Source organism: Lissotriton vulgaris, chromosome 8, assembly GCF_964263255.1.
Source record: "Lissotriton vulgaris chromosome 8, aLisVul1.2, whole genome shotgun sequence".
Lineage (NCBI taxonomy): Eukaryota > Metazoa > Chordata > Amphibia > Caudata > Salamandridae > Lissotriton > Lissotriton vulgaris.
The window spans coordinates 1,424,540,445-1,424,556,950 of record NC_141696.1 but is presented as its reverse complement, the minus strand read 5'-3'; the positions used below and the strand labels follow the sequence as shown (position 1 = coordinate 1,424,556,950).

At 45.1% G+C, this 16,506-nt stretch overlaps 1 protein-coding gene across 17 annotated transcripts in view; it reads right to left on the bottom strand.

Moving 5' to 3' along the window:
- Positions 1 to 16,506, bottom strand: part of LOC147698860 (uncharacterized) — a 205,441-nt gene that overhangs the window by 105,065 nt on the left and 83,870 nt on the right. The gene's annotated exons all lie outside the window — the stretch shown is intronic.

The following is a 16,506-nucleotide window of genomic DNA, read 5'->3' as shown; positions in this document are numbered from 1 at the left end:
TGGAACAAGCATGTATAAACCCATCTGCAATGAACAGAGGTGTGGGAGGAGAGAAAAAATATTAGAGCAAAAGTCATGAACTAAGTAATATTAACATTATTATCCAAGGGACAGAGCAATCCCAGGTAGTTTTGGAACAGAGTCCAAGGGCCAGCCCAGACCTGCATTAGATTGCCTTAAACGTCGCTATTGTAAATCAGGTTGCTCACAAACTTTTTTGTAAGATGTTAGAAGTATTTATCTGGAAGTTTACAAACCTGTGCTGACATGCTGCTGATGGTTAAAACCTAGGATTCATTCTTCTGAGCGGCCAAAATTGCAGTGCATTCAAATGGATAACCATTTGCTTTTAGGTACAATTTAAACATTTCTCAGGAGCGCAACCCTGATTTTAGGGATATGAATTTTAAGGTACATTCACCATGGCAACATTGTTCATCTGCAAGCATTAGCTGTATTGTCTTTTACTGAAAATGTTTTTGCTCCTAACATTTTAAGAGCAAAAATGGTTTATATTGTACAACATGTAAAATGATGGGAAAGTGTCTCCAACAGTAGAATGCTCTTCCTCACCTTGTCAGAAAAAAGTATTGTATGTTGAGAAAATGATGTACCCACTACAACAGGTTTGATATTTAAATTCAAATATTTAATTGAAAAGGAGTAGCCAGGCAAAAAATACCCACACGTGAAACACAACAAGTTGTTTTGAGCAGATAAAGTTCTCCTGCAAGAATTCTTGTGGTAAAATGTGGCCACGGTTTCATTCCGCTGAGCATCATAATACTGAGTTTTTAATAAGCAACACACAGATGTATGCAAAGATATCTGCCACAGATATACTAACTCCTGAGCAACCACACCCCCCCTCCTTCTCACCATGAGTTGTGAAACCTGGTGCACCAAGCACCCATACTGGCCAATCAACGTCACCTGTGTCCACTTCTCCTACGGCCCATACATTGTCCCAGAACTGCCTGGGAACCAGGACCTGACACCACTCTGATCCAGTCTCTCATAGAGCTCTCATCCTCTTGTTGCTTGATGCAGATATCAGGTACCCATGAAAATGACATGCTTAAACCCGATAAGCTAAATTGGACCTTCGGTTGAAAAGCCTTAAAGCAGGATTCTCTCAATATCGTTAGATATTTGCAGAAAATATTTTTGTTATAATGATTTTAATGGAATATGAAACTTGTAATGTTAGCAAGTATGCACAGTTGTCACAGGCCAGGGAAGAGGTACACTAGCAAAGTTATTTCTATGGATTCAGTGCTATTCTAGCAGTTAGTCACCTAGGGGCATACTACTGAGAGAGCGCAAATCAAGTAAAATGTAGAGGTGCACCATATTTACAAGCACGTTGCACCAGTCTAGTTAAAGGAACATATAAGAGTGTCGAATTTATAGACTGCATACATATAAGAGTGTTTAATTAATACAGAGTGCATATATCAGTATGAAAAGCTAATGTAGGAGTGTTTAGAGATGTTAGAATGATATTAAATTCCATGTTATGTGGCTGTTGCAGAGGAGAATGTAATGCTGCTAAACGTAGAAATGTGTAGGCCTCATGGCAGTTCACTGAGAAAGAATACGTGCCTTTACAATTTCACATGATATGGATTACTGTTGTCATAATTCAAAGTATTATTGATCATAGAACTGAAAATATACGTTTTATAGAAGTGTTCCCTATAACCAGTTGTGTGTAATAAGTTAGAATACTGTTTAGGCTGAGAAATAAAGGTTCATAGTGTGCACATGCCCGTTTCATGTAATTCTAGTAGGCCTGAAGAGATAAGGTCGTTTCTTTTGATCTGCATGTGCTAGTTAGAATCAGGTCGTGTTAAGCATAAATCGTGGACCATGCTCGAAGGTTTATGACTAAGGAGATAAGCTGGAGGCCGGAATTTGGGGCCCACTTCATGGGTGTCTGTTTGCAGGTGCGAGGGGGTTCCAATCAAGTGAGTGATGAATAGAGCTCTGTTCTGGGAGACAGGCACAGGCCTGGAGGAGGGTTCAGGAATTTCCTTGGGGGGTACCGTCTTGCAGGAGAAGAGCCTGAGAAGCAAGGTCAACGCTAACAATGAGCCCAGAGGAGTGTCAGCATGGAAAAAGCCAGAACCAACACCACGTGAGGGGTTTACATGAGGGGCGTCTCTGAGGGGCGTTTCTACTGTAATTGTGATTTTGTAATAGGGACAGCACCCCTGGGTGGAGGTAGAGCAGATGGCCTGAGGAATCTAAGAGAGCGGATGGGTAGGCAGATAGCGCATAACTGCGATGCACAGATTTACAACAAAGACTAAGGGAAAGTGAGTGATCTTCTTTGGAAGTCACCACGGCTGACACCTTTTTAGGTTAAGATCTTGCTAAGTAGGGATGTCACTTAGTCTAGTGTAGGGACAGTCTAATTTGGATTTTCCTTCCCTTTTGTAAATGTCGCACAAGTTACAACTTGTGTCTATTCTTGCAACCTTGATGATCTTTGAATTAGTTTTGGTGATATTCTTCTGTCGCCTAAGAGCATTTAGAAAATTCATGTTTGTACTAATGCCAGTGTATCTTTTGAACCTTATATTGAGATGTTTGTATCTCCAGTTATCTTTGGCTTTATAATAAAACTTTTAAAACTTATTCGTAGTAAGTGGTTCTTCAGAGTTGTGCAAAGTCTTAAACTGATTAACCTAGTAGTGGATTGCTTTTTACTCTATGACAGGTAACAAAGGTTCAGTCGACCTGAGTTGGGATCTAGATCTATAGTGATCTGATAAGAGATCAAAAATCCCGCCGTAACAGTTGGTAGCAGATAAGGATGGTTACCTTCTAGAGGAAGATGATTTAGACTAGGTTAAGATTACCCCGAGGCCCCTAGAGATCGAGAGATGAGCAGCAGAAGAATCGCCTGCCGAAGAAGGTGCTTTTCGACCATTGTAATGGGGGTCATGAGGTACCATTGATCGCCCGCAGGACCGTGAAGAGGGGGAACGCAAGAGTGCGTGCATGGGTAACGGAGGCAGGTCGGAAGTTACTGTGTGTAAGTAACCTATCAGTCAAGGCGATTGTCTGGACGTTCACGGAAAGACATTTCGTCAGTTAAGGTGACAATTACAGTTAGACTGTGGGCGTACAGTCAAGGAAAGTGATCGCTTGGTCGGAAGTAATCATTTTTCAGGGTATGAATGGGACGCATGCATGACCGGGAGACGAGCTGAGAGAGGAGGGGAACTGCTGCGAAGGGGAGACGAGTGACGTCAGAGAGAGCCGCGCTGTGATAGGCCGGTTGACGCGAACCGCGCTGTGATAGGCCGGTTAGCGAGAGCCGCGCTGGGATTGGTGGATTGTCATCAGGAAGTAAACGAACGCAGGGAAATAGGGAAAAAATTGTAGATTTTGAACATGAAGTGTTTTAAATGCTTGAGAGCGATCTTTAAGAGAAAAAGGAGAGAATCTTATTACGGGGAAGAGGCCCCGCCAGAGGGTACACCAGCTCATTATATGGCTACGAATGTTGGGTTGCATACTATACTGTGGCTTGGTACTTGGAGTAAGATTACAGAAGGGAACGAGGAACTGACTTTTCCGAAATACGGAACGTTTAGATTAGAAGTGTTGCACCAGCTAAAAGCAGTTATGTCTTCATTGAGACCTTTGCCTAGACCAACACAGTTTGAGGCCCCTAATGCGTGGATTAGGGCAGCGCACGACAGGAATCAGAACAGGCATCAAGAAAGGGTGAGACGATCAGTAAGAGCAGTACAAGATGCCAAATGGGATGCGGAAACCAAGAAATGGAGGGTACAGACTATTGAAGTGGATAAGTTGTACCCAGTGAGAGAGGTTACAGGAGAAAAGAGAACCCCAGAGGAGGATGACGAGAGTGAGTCAGAGGATGGCCTAATAAGTAGGTTGTTGATAGATAGACCGCCTCCGTACAATAGGGAGATGGAAGGTATCGAGCTCCCAAGGGAAGATAGGTTTGGCATAGAGGAGAATAGACCACTCCCTATAACGGATTGGGTACCTACCAAAGGTGAGGAAACACCTCAACCTAGTCCTGTTGAGGAAATATAAATTTTTGGTCAAGTTATGTTCCCTAACGTGTACCCCACCGTCTCCATGTACGAGTTTAAAGTGCATGTAACTTCCCTCCTGTGCCAGTTATCAAGACGCAAATACATTTGCGTTCAACGTTAACATGTCCTCTCTCAGACCCGCCATGAACGGGTTCAATATTCAGTTCCTAAGTATGCTATGCCAACGTCTTTTTGTGGTGTACTTTACACGTTTTTCAGCTCTGGCGAAGCAGGCCCCGAATTCTGCCATCGAGCCTTTTCCTGTCTCCTGACTCCGAACGCCTCAGCCTGGGCTGTCTCTGTACCCGTGACCTCTGCCTTACACCCTGCGCGGCTCACCGCGCTTAGCTCAGCCTACTGCCTGCCAAGACTGTATTCAACCTTCGAATTATCTGTTCCGCTCCTCGAAAATGCATTCCTGCCTACTAGTTTAAGTAAACATTCCCCCAGCTGCAGAGCAAAGGGCTCGGCCCCACTGTCTCCGTGCAAGTAATTCATAGCCTCTGTTACCATGGAAGGCCCATGCCCCCACGCTCCTCATGCAGACACTTAGACGCTTATACACGCACTCACAGTTAGTATAGAATAGCTTCTGCCCCAGAGACCTTTTCCGCCCAGATAATATGGTTCCTAAACATCAGATATCAGATATGATAATGGTACAAGTTGATCTGACATGCCAGACTTCTGTCTCTTTCCGTTAGTGTAAATGTCAAGTCCCCTGCACCCTCCAGTCATACGTCATGCACACGTCAAGCAGCTGCGCGCGCATCCAGGCCTCAGATTTCTGCTGACATTGCAAGATTCTGCTTTTGTTGCCACCCACTTATGACACTTACATGTGACGTTTCTAGCACACACCTCTATGTTCACGCCTGGTTCACGCCTTCTAAGTACGTATCACTACCACTTGTGTGTCTTATCTTGTCTCTCTCAGCTGTTACGCCTACTGTATTGGTTCCTATAATACGATTTAAGTATAAAAGCTATGTATTGTCAATAAAATATTGCTCTATCCCTTCCTGCACCCCTGTGGTGGCAGGAATATGATATCCGGTTCAAGAACCATTCCTTTTTAAGGAATAAAACCCCTAAGAACTCTAACACCACGGACTCTGTCTCTTTCTTTCTGATTGAGTTATTATTGATTAAGTACTTACCTGCATAGAAATTAGGACGGTAAATCAAATATTATATACAATAATTTGGCGCCCGAACAGGGACCCCTCCCCCACCTCACGCGCCGGTTGGTGCGTTGCAAGCTCTGTCCCCTGACATCAGTTAGACGGAACTACGCGTACTGGCAGGATTTCCTGTATCTCCCTCTGGCCCACGGAGGTGACGAAGACTGCGATCAGCACCCAGACGAGGCGGTGAGGAGTGCGGAGGATCCCGACCAGAGCCTAGCCGAAAGAAGCAAGGTCCGAGGTGTGAAGAGGCCCACCAGTTTTCCGAAGTATCCACGTGTCGAATTGAGTCGAGTCCGGTCCAGTCCAGTCGAGTTTTCCGAGGCCTTCTGTTTCCGTGCTTCCCGGTGAGTACCATTGCTGGGACGTATCTAGACGGGTACATTATTATGTATCCGGTAAAGACGGGTTTGGGTACACAAACGCGGTCTGCACTGTTTTAGACAGTGTATCTGTACTGTTTAGCAGTATATCCGTTACGCAAGTTCTTGCACTGTCTTTGACAGTGTATCTGTGCTGTTTAGCAGTACATCTGGTTCCGAAGGTAGAGATATATGTTTCTAAATGTTCTCTCATGTGATCAATGTCGTGGTATGAGTGATTGTTTAATGTGCATTATTGTGTTTTTGTGTAACTAATTGTGTTCAGAGTTCAGGTAGAAAGGATCAAGTATCCAGTATTAAGTAGACAAGATGCCGTTTTTCAATAAGTTGAAACAGATAGGAACTAGGAAAGGGATGCTAGAGGAAGAAATTCCTATCCCCCCTAGGGACACGCCTGGAAATTACATGTACCACAAGCATGGCATAGACGCCATATTGTATCTAGATTTATGGGCCGATTATACTAAGCATCTAGAAGAAAAATACAGATGGCCCGCTACAGGAACATGGGATGCCGAGTGCATCCTGAAAATAGAAGAAGCATTATGGAGAAAGAAAGCTAGACAATCGCAGAAAGATGCTATAGAGTTATGGCGTAAGGAATCACATAAACGAGCCAAAAAAGAACTCCGAAGAGAAGATAGACTTAGAGAAGCGCCGGATAGAGTCCGAGAAAACAAATTAGTTAATGAAGGGATCCGAGTAAAAGCCGAACAGGTAGACCGTGCACGAAACAATCTTGTAAATGGTATGTACTTAGTGGCCTAGGGTTCGCCTGAAGCCCATTCAGAAATACCGAAAAATCTACCACCACCATTGGTTCCAATTAAAGTAAACCACAGGACTACTAAAGACATATTTTTGAATTCCTATCTAAACGATGTAGCACCCGCTTACACCAATCCACGTGCCCACGTCCCGCCTACTGACGGTGACGGAGATGGCAACCCGCCTCCAGACCATACCCCGCCATTACCGCAACAAGTTTCCCCCATCCGACAGCCTGTCGTTCCTCCACCTCCACCACTTCCCTCACCTAAGGTTAAGATACCAAATCCGTTTGCGCCTGATCCTACTAAGAGACAAGTTCAAATACAGATACAGACTCCACAGAGAGATAATGCTCAAACCTCAGCCTCAGGAGGTGCGACCGGGGGTTACCAGACCCCGCCAGCAACACACAGATTACACCTTAGGGACATGCAGAAGCACCCTATGCTCCAATCACCCCGTCTCGACATACTCAAAGAACCGCTTCAAGTTTGCAGATACGATCCCGTACCCGGTAAAGACGATAGGATGTTGATAGCATCACTACGTTTACGACAAGCTACAGATTACCTAGTGTTATTCTCAGGAATGAAAGAGCACCTAGATAGGATATATCATTTTGTCCAGACTGGGGAAAACCCTGAAAGTATTAAGGAGGCCATGGCACATCAGAAAGTTGACACTCAAGCATATATACTACGTTTTTTCATAAATTGCTTAATAAGAGAACGAGACAGGCCTGAGACAGAGCAGGATGAAATGGATGCCCTAACCAAGTGGGGTCAAAATATATCCGAAGGAAAGCATGATAAACAGAATTGCATAGCCAGTATGTACAGGAAAATAAGAAAAGCAGTAATAGAAGTACACGAAAAAGAGAAAGAAAAAGCTTCCTCTGAGGAGGAGGAAGGATCTGAAGAACCAGAAAAGACTACAGACACAATAGCGTATGTAGGTAAGGGAACTTACCTTAGAAAAGGCATTCGTCCAGAAAGCAAGAGAGTTTTTCTCTCTGGCATATCAAAACCGAATTCTCCTGAACATCAGTTCCAAGACACTGATAAAATGCTTCGAGAACGAATGGGGTACCATGTACTCAATTCTATGGATGAACAAGAACTAGCCCGGTCAGCAGTACTGTGGGCCGACAATCCTAATATATACAATGATGACACAGTAGCACAGACATTTCTGAACCTTTCCCCAGACGAGCAGAAATTAGCAGGTGTATACATGATTCAGCACCTCCTCACGTTATACAGAAATCAACATTCTGATCCAGGTCCCTTACACGATACATTAGAAGCACTACTCATGGATAGATGGAGAGGCCTAAGTACCAAGTTAATTCAAATAATTCTAGAACAACGGCACAGATATAACACTTTCTTAAGCTCACAATACGTTCCCGCTCCGCCCCCAGAAAGGAAAATGTATCATATGGAGCGTCTTCATGGCATTGAAAGTCAGAACCCATTACGAGAAGTACACCCAGTCATGGGTGCCGACCATACCCTGAAACGTGTGTATGTACACACACCTCTGACCAAGTTAGAACTATTGGAAATGAAGAAACTAGTACCCTGTCACGATAAAGACCCTGCAGGTTTTCACAGAGAACTTAAAGACATGTTACTGATGGGAGATTACACATATGCAGATATCATGAAAATGTTAAAAGTATTGTTGCCCACCGGCATCTACGAGAAACTGAAGGAAAGAGAGTGGGAGGTGGGAGACAAAAAGATTATATGGGCAGAAATAGAAGACGAGGAGAAACTTCGTACTCCAGGGCTAGGCCTTGGGGAGAAAACTAAAGCATTACCAGGTTTAATAGTGCAGGTTCTGCCAAGATTACTGACAACTAGAAAGGAAGACTGGGATGCAATCTCAGCCTGTAAACAGAAACACGATGAAGATACTAGTGACTTCTATTCAAGATTCGAGAAATGTTTTATTATTAATAGTGGCCTTAAACCAAGTAGCGAGTCGTACCCGCATCTTTTTGTATCAAAATTAGTCGAGAATTCCCTGGCACTAGCTAAGAACCGCGTATACAAAGTGGAGAGTACATGGCAGGCAAATACGCCATCCCAGATGTTGCAAATGTTACAATACCATCAGAACAGAATCAGAGAAGAACAGGATCATGAACAGAAACGCATGAAAGACACGAAAATGAAAATGTTAGTGGCCCAGTCGGTTCCAGCCGACGGCCAGAGAAAGGGTACGACCCAGACCCAGAATTCAGCAGCTCCCGTTAAAGGGACATGCAACTATTGCAAGCAGCCAGGTCACTACGTACATGAATGCCCAGTCCTGAAACATAATATATCAACAGGTAAAACTAAAGAAAGACCGCGTCCGCCTAGACAAGATCATGTTCAGCAACAGACTTCACAGAATATACAGCCCATGCAGAATACACAGCCTATGCATGCATCACCACATTCAGTACAGACCGTAGCAGTACCACAGTCACAGCCACAGCCTATTGCCGCGACTCAGCAAGTGTCACAGCAGATGTACCAGTATGCCCAATCTGTATCCCCGATTATCCACGTTACACATGAAACAGCCTAGAGAGGGAGTTTGGTTTGCCTCTTATTGAGATTCCTGTAGATCAAGAGGGTCCTTATGTACACAGTCAAGTATTGGGAAAAGACAGAAAGTTTTTAATTGACACAGGGGCAAGCCGCACAACAATCAGTCATAATGAAGTCCCAGGGGCACCCCTCTCAGGCTCACAGAATGTTTCACTTGGTTTTTCAGGACAGCCTATTGTAAATGAAGTATCGAAACCCGTCCCCTTAGCAGTAGGTCCATTATCACGTGTTACAGACTTGTTACTCACGAAATCATGTCCAGAAAACTTGTTAGGTATCAAAACACTAAAGGCTCTAGGAGCCGTAATATGCTGCTCTCCGGAAGGAGTTAGACTCTTCCTGCGAGACTTCAAGGGTCACTATGTATTACGAGAGTTTGATGTCAGATTGAAAAATGTACCAGAACACCTGTGGGCACAAGGCCCAACCGATGTAGGCTGCATGCATATTACACCATATCGTGTTACGCTCAAGCCAGGTGTTGTTTTACCTCGAATCAGACAATACAAGTTACCACCCGATGCTGTAGTGGCTTTACTGGAAATCATTGAAGAGCTTATTGCCCAAGGAGTGGTTGTAGAGACCGACTCCAATATCTGTAATTCCCCTATCATTCCGATTCTTAAACGTACTGATCCCAATGCACCGCCAGTATATCGGCTGGTGATTGATTTACGAGAGCTGAATAAATGTATTGTTCCACAGTACCCTGTGGTCCCCGATATCTCATCCTTATTGACTGCCATTGATTCAGAAGCAACGTTCTTTACTGTAATTGACCTCAAGAACGCCTTCTTCAGTGTGCCCATTGATCCAGAGAGCCAATATCTCTTCGGATTCAGTTTAAATGGACGAAGTTTCAAATTTTCACGCGCACCTCAAGGATTCACAGAAAGCCCCAGCATCTATAGCCAAGCACTGAAAAGACAACTTGATTGTATTCAAATGCCAGTTAACACTGCTTTACTGCAATACGTGGATGATCTGCTGATCACCGCACGAAGTGAGCCCGAATGTGAGCAAGCATCACTGACGGTTCTACATTTTCTGGCCGACAAGGGACACAAGGTGTCTCCTTCGAAGCTACAATTCTGTGTTCAGCAAGTTGTGTACTTGGGTCACTTGCTGTCCAAAGTGGGGAGACAGCTCACTCCAGATCGCATCCAGTTAATTGTAAATATGCCACAACCCCAGACACAAAAGGAAGTGCGGGCCTTTATAGGCCTCACCTCGTACTGCAGACAATGGATTCCCCAGTATGCATTTCTAGCTAAACCACTGATTCAGTTAACAACACAGGAGGCAGCGACTTCGACTGCCCTCCCTTGGACTCAGGAACATACACAGGCTTTTGAGGAATTAAAGAAAGCTTTATGTCAAGCACCAGTTCTAGCGACACCATGTTACAGCAAACCGTTTACACTTTTTGTTACAGAACGTGATGGTACAGCATTGTCTGTCCTCACTCAAGACCAAGCAGGTTCACATAAGCCTTGCGCTTATTTTTCAAGTACATTGGATTCAGTAGCCCAGGCACTCCCTGCGTGCTTAAAGTCAGTTGCAGCGACAGCCTTAGCAATCAGACAGAGCGATTCAATTGTATTAGGACATCCATTAACAGTTCAAGTTCCACATTCTGTAGAGGTTCTTTTAAACAGAACCCAGACTCAACACTTGACTATAGCACGACTGACAGGTTATGAATTGACACTATTCCATCCACACATAGAAATCAGACGCTGTAGCATCCTAAACCCCGCAACATTGTTACCTTCGAGTATGACAGATCCAGCCCCACATGATTGTATAGAGATCATTAATGCAGTAACAACGCCTAGACGAGACTTAACAGATGTCCCATTGACAAATCCAGACCTGACACTTTACGTGGATGGTTCATGCATGAGAACAAGTACAGGAGAATTAGTGGCCGCATATGCAGTGACCACTGAAACTGAAGTCAAAGAAACACATCGTATTGACACACTGTCTGCTCAAGCGGCGGAGCTCATCGCTCTGACCCGAGCCTGTATACTAGCCAAGAACAGAAATGTTAACATATACACAGATTCCCGCTATGCGTTCGGAGTCGTACATGACTTCGGAATGTTATGGCAAGAACGAGGTTTTTTGACCTCTCATGGTGCCAAGATCCAACACGGTCCCCTCATTCAAGCACTGTTAGAAGCAATACATCTGCCCTCGGGCATATCCGTCATGAAGTGTAAAGCACATACTAAAGTTACGGATTCTGTTTCCCAGGGTAATGACCTGGCAGACCAGACAGCAAAACATACAGCATTGACTCACACCCAGACTACTGATGTGACAAAGACAATAGTACCAACACAGTGTATGTCAGTTAGGGATCCCACCCTAGATGTAATCGATATCCAGACGCATGCCACTCCAGATGAAATCAAGAAATGGACTGAACTAGGAGGGATTCAGACAGATCAAGGATGGATGACGAAGGGAAAATCTACATGGTTTCTCCCTGACTCAATGGTTCAAATCATGATAAATACAGCACATAGTCCGGCACATCTAGGAGAGAAAGCTATGTTAGACAGTTTACAGAATCTCTGGTATAACAAACACTTACGAGCAGCAGCAAAACAGAAAGTGCGTACTTGCATGATCTGTTGTCAGTTCAATCCAGGAAAAAGCGTCCCTGTAGAGCAAGGTGGATTTCATCCTCCCGATCACCCTTTTGAAGTCCTCCAGATGGATTATATCCAGATGGACCGTTGTCGAGGATTCAAATATGTCCTCGTAGTTGTTTGTGCACTTTCCCGTTGGACCGAAGCATATCCAGTCCCAGATTACACTGCCCCGACCACTGCCAGGCAGCTGGTTCGAGAATTCTTCCCACGGTACGGCTTGCCTCGTGTCGTGTACTCAGATAACGGACAGCCGTTCTCATCCGAACTCATGAAACAGGTTTCCCTTCTGCTAGGATACCAGTGGAGATTCCATTGTGTCCGACATCCCGAAGCAGCTGGCCTTGTAGACAGGCACAATCAGACACTGAAAACACGCCTTGCAAAGATCTGTAAAGAGAAAGGGGTCGACTGGATAGTCACCCTACCAGTTGCATTGTTCTATATGAGGATGGTTCCTCATTCGAGATCAGGGCTAGCCCCGTATGAAGTGGTCTTTGGCAGACCACCGAATATGTGGGGGACGCCCATGCCTAAGAAAATTACAGATGTTGATTGTAATATGCTGACAGATTATCTTGCCTCCTTGATGTCTGCACTCCAATCATGTCGTTCACAGGTTGCTGCAGCCTTCCCTGACAACACTGATGTAAAGCCACACGATGTCCGTCCTGGGGATACAGTCCTAATTAGGAACTTCGACAGGAAAAGCCCGCTGGAGCCCCGCTGGAAAGAGCCGAAGACCGTCCTTCTTACAATGAGGACCGCGATCAAGGTGGAAGGCCGAAAGGGGTGGATCCACACGAGTCATATTAAAAAATGCAACGAACTGATGCCAGAAACAGACTCGTCCACCCCCTCCAAGGACTGCCTCGAATCTAGTGACTGTAAAATTCCTAAGCGAGAGAAAACTCCCCAAGAGGAATACCGAACAAAGCTTCGATCTAGCAAGTCAGACAGTTTAATTGTTTAAGTCCTCCCCTAGGTGAATCGGTTAAATAGTTTCTGACATGTATCCCCTAGATCGAGATAGAGAGAGAGAGAGACAACTCAAGAAACGTACATATTGTAAATCACTCCGCAGTCACTGTATAGTGACATTATTGATTATGTTTTTCCTAAGTCTTCTGATTATTGTTGCGAGTATATTGCTTCCCATATACTACCCTATCTTCAAGCGTGAACAATCTGCTTACAATGTTTCTGCTGAACATTCTTTTAGTGAATTACCGCCTCACGAACTGTCCTACAGACTTGCGCTGCGCAACAACACATTCATTAGTATGTTACATCACTCCCATCAGACTAACAATGCTACAAACTGCTGGATATGTGGCCGACTCCCTCCCTATCAGAAATACAAGGGAGTTCTGCCTCTTTTCCCGTACCCGTTCACTCACAATGGCTCCTGTGGTGCATGGTTTAGATTAATTAATTCCTTAGATTCTGATATTGCTGTTTTCGAGGGGAATTGGATTTGGGGAAACCTGAACCTAGGTCTGCTCAACGTCTGCTACCCTGACACGAAGGGACTTCCCATTAGGACAGGAACTGATCTAGAAAATGAAGTATATGGATTAGGTAATTATACAATTAACCTCATGATTCTTACTGTTGAATCCGAAGCTGCACCAGTTCTCCCTGCTATGTCAGTATTACCAGTCACAGGTGACTTATGTGTCAGAAAGAAGGGTTCAGTACACTTAGGTCATAGTAAATGCACTACCGTGGTCGAATTCAGTGATCATGGCAAGTCTTCCTTTAGAGCTACTCGTCATTCCTATTTTGTTTGTGGCCATACCGCATACATACGCTTACCTCCAGATTGGGATGGTACCTGTTACATTGCCTTGCTTCTGCCACCTGTTTTCCTAGCCCCTCCTGATTATCACAGAAATACAAATCTAGTAAAGAGTAGACTCATAAGATATCTCCCGATTGTCGACTATACTGAAACGGCATGGGAGCAATACACAGATTTCAATAAGGGATTCTTTTTCTTCACAGGCCCCGTCCAAAACAGTAAATTAATACGAAGATTAACCAGAACACTCGAAGCAGTAGTAAATGAAACTGCCTCCGCTCTAGGTAACTTAACAGAGGAGCAGTCTGCTATGCGGATTGTTGTCCTTCAAAATCGTCTTGTTATTGACGTCATCTTGGCAGATAGAGGTGGAGCTTGTAAGGTCATCGGGTCAAGTTGCTGTGTTTTCATTCCAGAAAACGCGCCAACTGTATACAAAGCTATTACACGTCTTCATAAGATTGCAAGTTTGATATATCAGAATCCAGGCACCTGGACTTGGTCCGGTTGGTTCTGGACAACGTTGACTGCTTGGGGATGGAAGATTCTATCCTTCCTAGGCATTGCCCTTGTCATAGTATTCAGTTGCTGCCTGTGCCTACAGTGTGGGCCAGCGATTTGTGGACTGTGTGCCACATCGTGCATTGAACATTCCAGTTTTCTCTCAAACCGCCAAAGGAAGAAAGAAGAGCAAATGATGTTACAAGAACAGACTGATCGATTCATGAGGATCGATATATCATGAAGGGTCCGTAGGGAACAAGGAGGGAATGAGGAAATATAAATTTTTGGTCAAGTTATGTTCCCTAACGTGTACCCCACCGTCTCCATGTACGAGTTTAAAGTGCATGTAACTTCCCTCCTGTGCCAGTTATCAAGACGCAAATACATTTGCATTCAACGTTAACATGTCCTCTCTCAGACCCGCCATGAACGGGTTCAATATTCAGTTCCTAAGTATGCTATGCCAACGTCTTTTTGTGGTGTACTTTACACGTTTTCCAGCTCTGGCGAAGCAGGCCCCGAATTCTGCCATCGAGCCTTTTCCTGTCTCCTGACTCCGAACGCCTCAGCCTGGGCTGTCTCTGTACCCGTGACCTCTGCCTTACACCCTGCGCGGCTCACCGCGCTTAGCTCAGCCTACTGCCTGCCAAGACTGTATTCAACCTTCAAATTATCTGTTCCGCTCCTCGAAAATGCATTCCTGCCTACTAGTTTAAGTAAACATTCCCCCAGCTGCAGAGCAAAGGGCTCGGCCCCACTGTCTCCGTGCAAGTAATTCATAGCCTCTGTTACCATGGAAGGCCCATGCCCCCACGCTCCTCATGCAGACACTTAGACGCTTATACACGCACTCACAGTTAGTATAGAATAGCTTCTGCCCCAGAGACCTTTTCCGCCCAGATAATATGGTTCCTAAACATCAGATATCAGATATGATAATGGTACAAGTTGATCTGACATGCCAGACTTCTGTCTCTTTCCGTTAGTGTAAATGTCAAGTCCCCTGCACCCTCCAGTCATACGTCATGCACACGTCATGCAGCTGCGCGCGCATCCAGGCCTCAGATTTCTGCTGACATTGCAAGATTCTGCTTTTGTTGCCACCCACTTATGACACTTACATGTGACGTTTCTAGCACACACCTCTATGTTCGCGCCTGGTTCACGCCTTCTAAGTACGTATCACTACCACGTGTGTGTCTTATCTTGTCTCTCTCAGCTGTTACGCCTACTGTATTGGTTCCTATAATACGATTTAAGTATAAAAGCTATGTATTGTCAATAAAATATTGCTCTATCCCTTCCTGCACCCCTGTGGTGGCAGGAATATGATATCCGGTTCAAGAACCATTCCTTTTTAAGGAATAAAACCCCTAAGAACTCTAACACCACGGACTCTGTCTCTTTCTTTCCGATTGAGTTATTATTGATTAAGTACTTACCTGCATAGAAATTAGGACGGTAAATCAAATATTTACCACACTGTACAGAGGGTAGTCGGAAGGTTTGTGGTGCAGAAGGTGCCAGCAATGGAGTGTGTTGAGTCTCATGGATTGCCAGATGCTCTTCAAGTACCCGTTACCATAGGTCCTATAGTGTCGGTTTATAACCCAGAGAAAGTGCGAGTGGAGGAACAGGTACGGCTAGACAGAGAAAGAGCTGAAATGGAAAGAAGGAACAACATGACAAATGCCTGGAGGCAATTGCCAGGACCAATAAAATGGAGCAACCCATTGGATTCAGCAGTGGATCCCATAACAGAACAGGGGGGGTCAGAGACGACCGATGGATCTGAGAGGACCACGGCCGAAATCCTTTAAGGAGTTGAGGGCTGACTTGAGGGAATGGGATGCTGCCACAGAAACACAGAGTAACAGGTCAAGAGCGGAAGCTGAATGGGGAAGTCGAGGCAATGGGACATTGTCTCACTGCGGGGCTAGCAAAAGCGGTCAGGAGTGGGACGGTAAGAGTCAGGAGAGTAGATGAGCTACCCGTTATATCCATGGTGGAAGTAGGCAGGAGCGAGAAGGTAGAAGTACAGAGTGTGGAGGGGCGTCTCGTCTCATTCACAGTGAGGGAGACCGAAGGACGCAAGAGTACAGGGATAGCTTTAAGTGCACCCTCCATGCACCTGGCGATAACATACAGCATTGGAATCGCGGGAACATGGGGAGCAACGAGGTGTCTCACCATGCGTCAAGCGATCATGGGCAGGAGCGGGATCGCGGGAACATGGGGAGCCGCGAAGGGTCTTGCCATGCGTCGAGCGATCATGGACAGCAGGGGAATTGCGAAAGCATTGATAATAATGGAGTGTCTTACCATGCACCTAGAGAAACCAGGCAGAATGGGAAATGTGGGACTATGAGGAGTAGAGAAGTGTTTCACCATACACCAAGAGAGGATAGAACTGCATGGGACCTGGAGAGATGGGAGCATGGGAGGACTCCCCATAACACGCCTGAGCCCAGACGTAGGACTCAGAGCTGTGATGGGAGAGATGTAA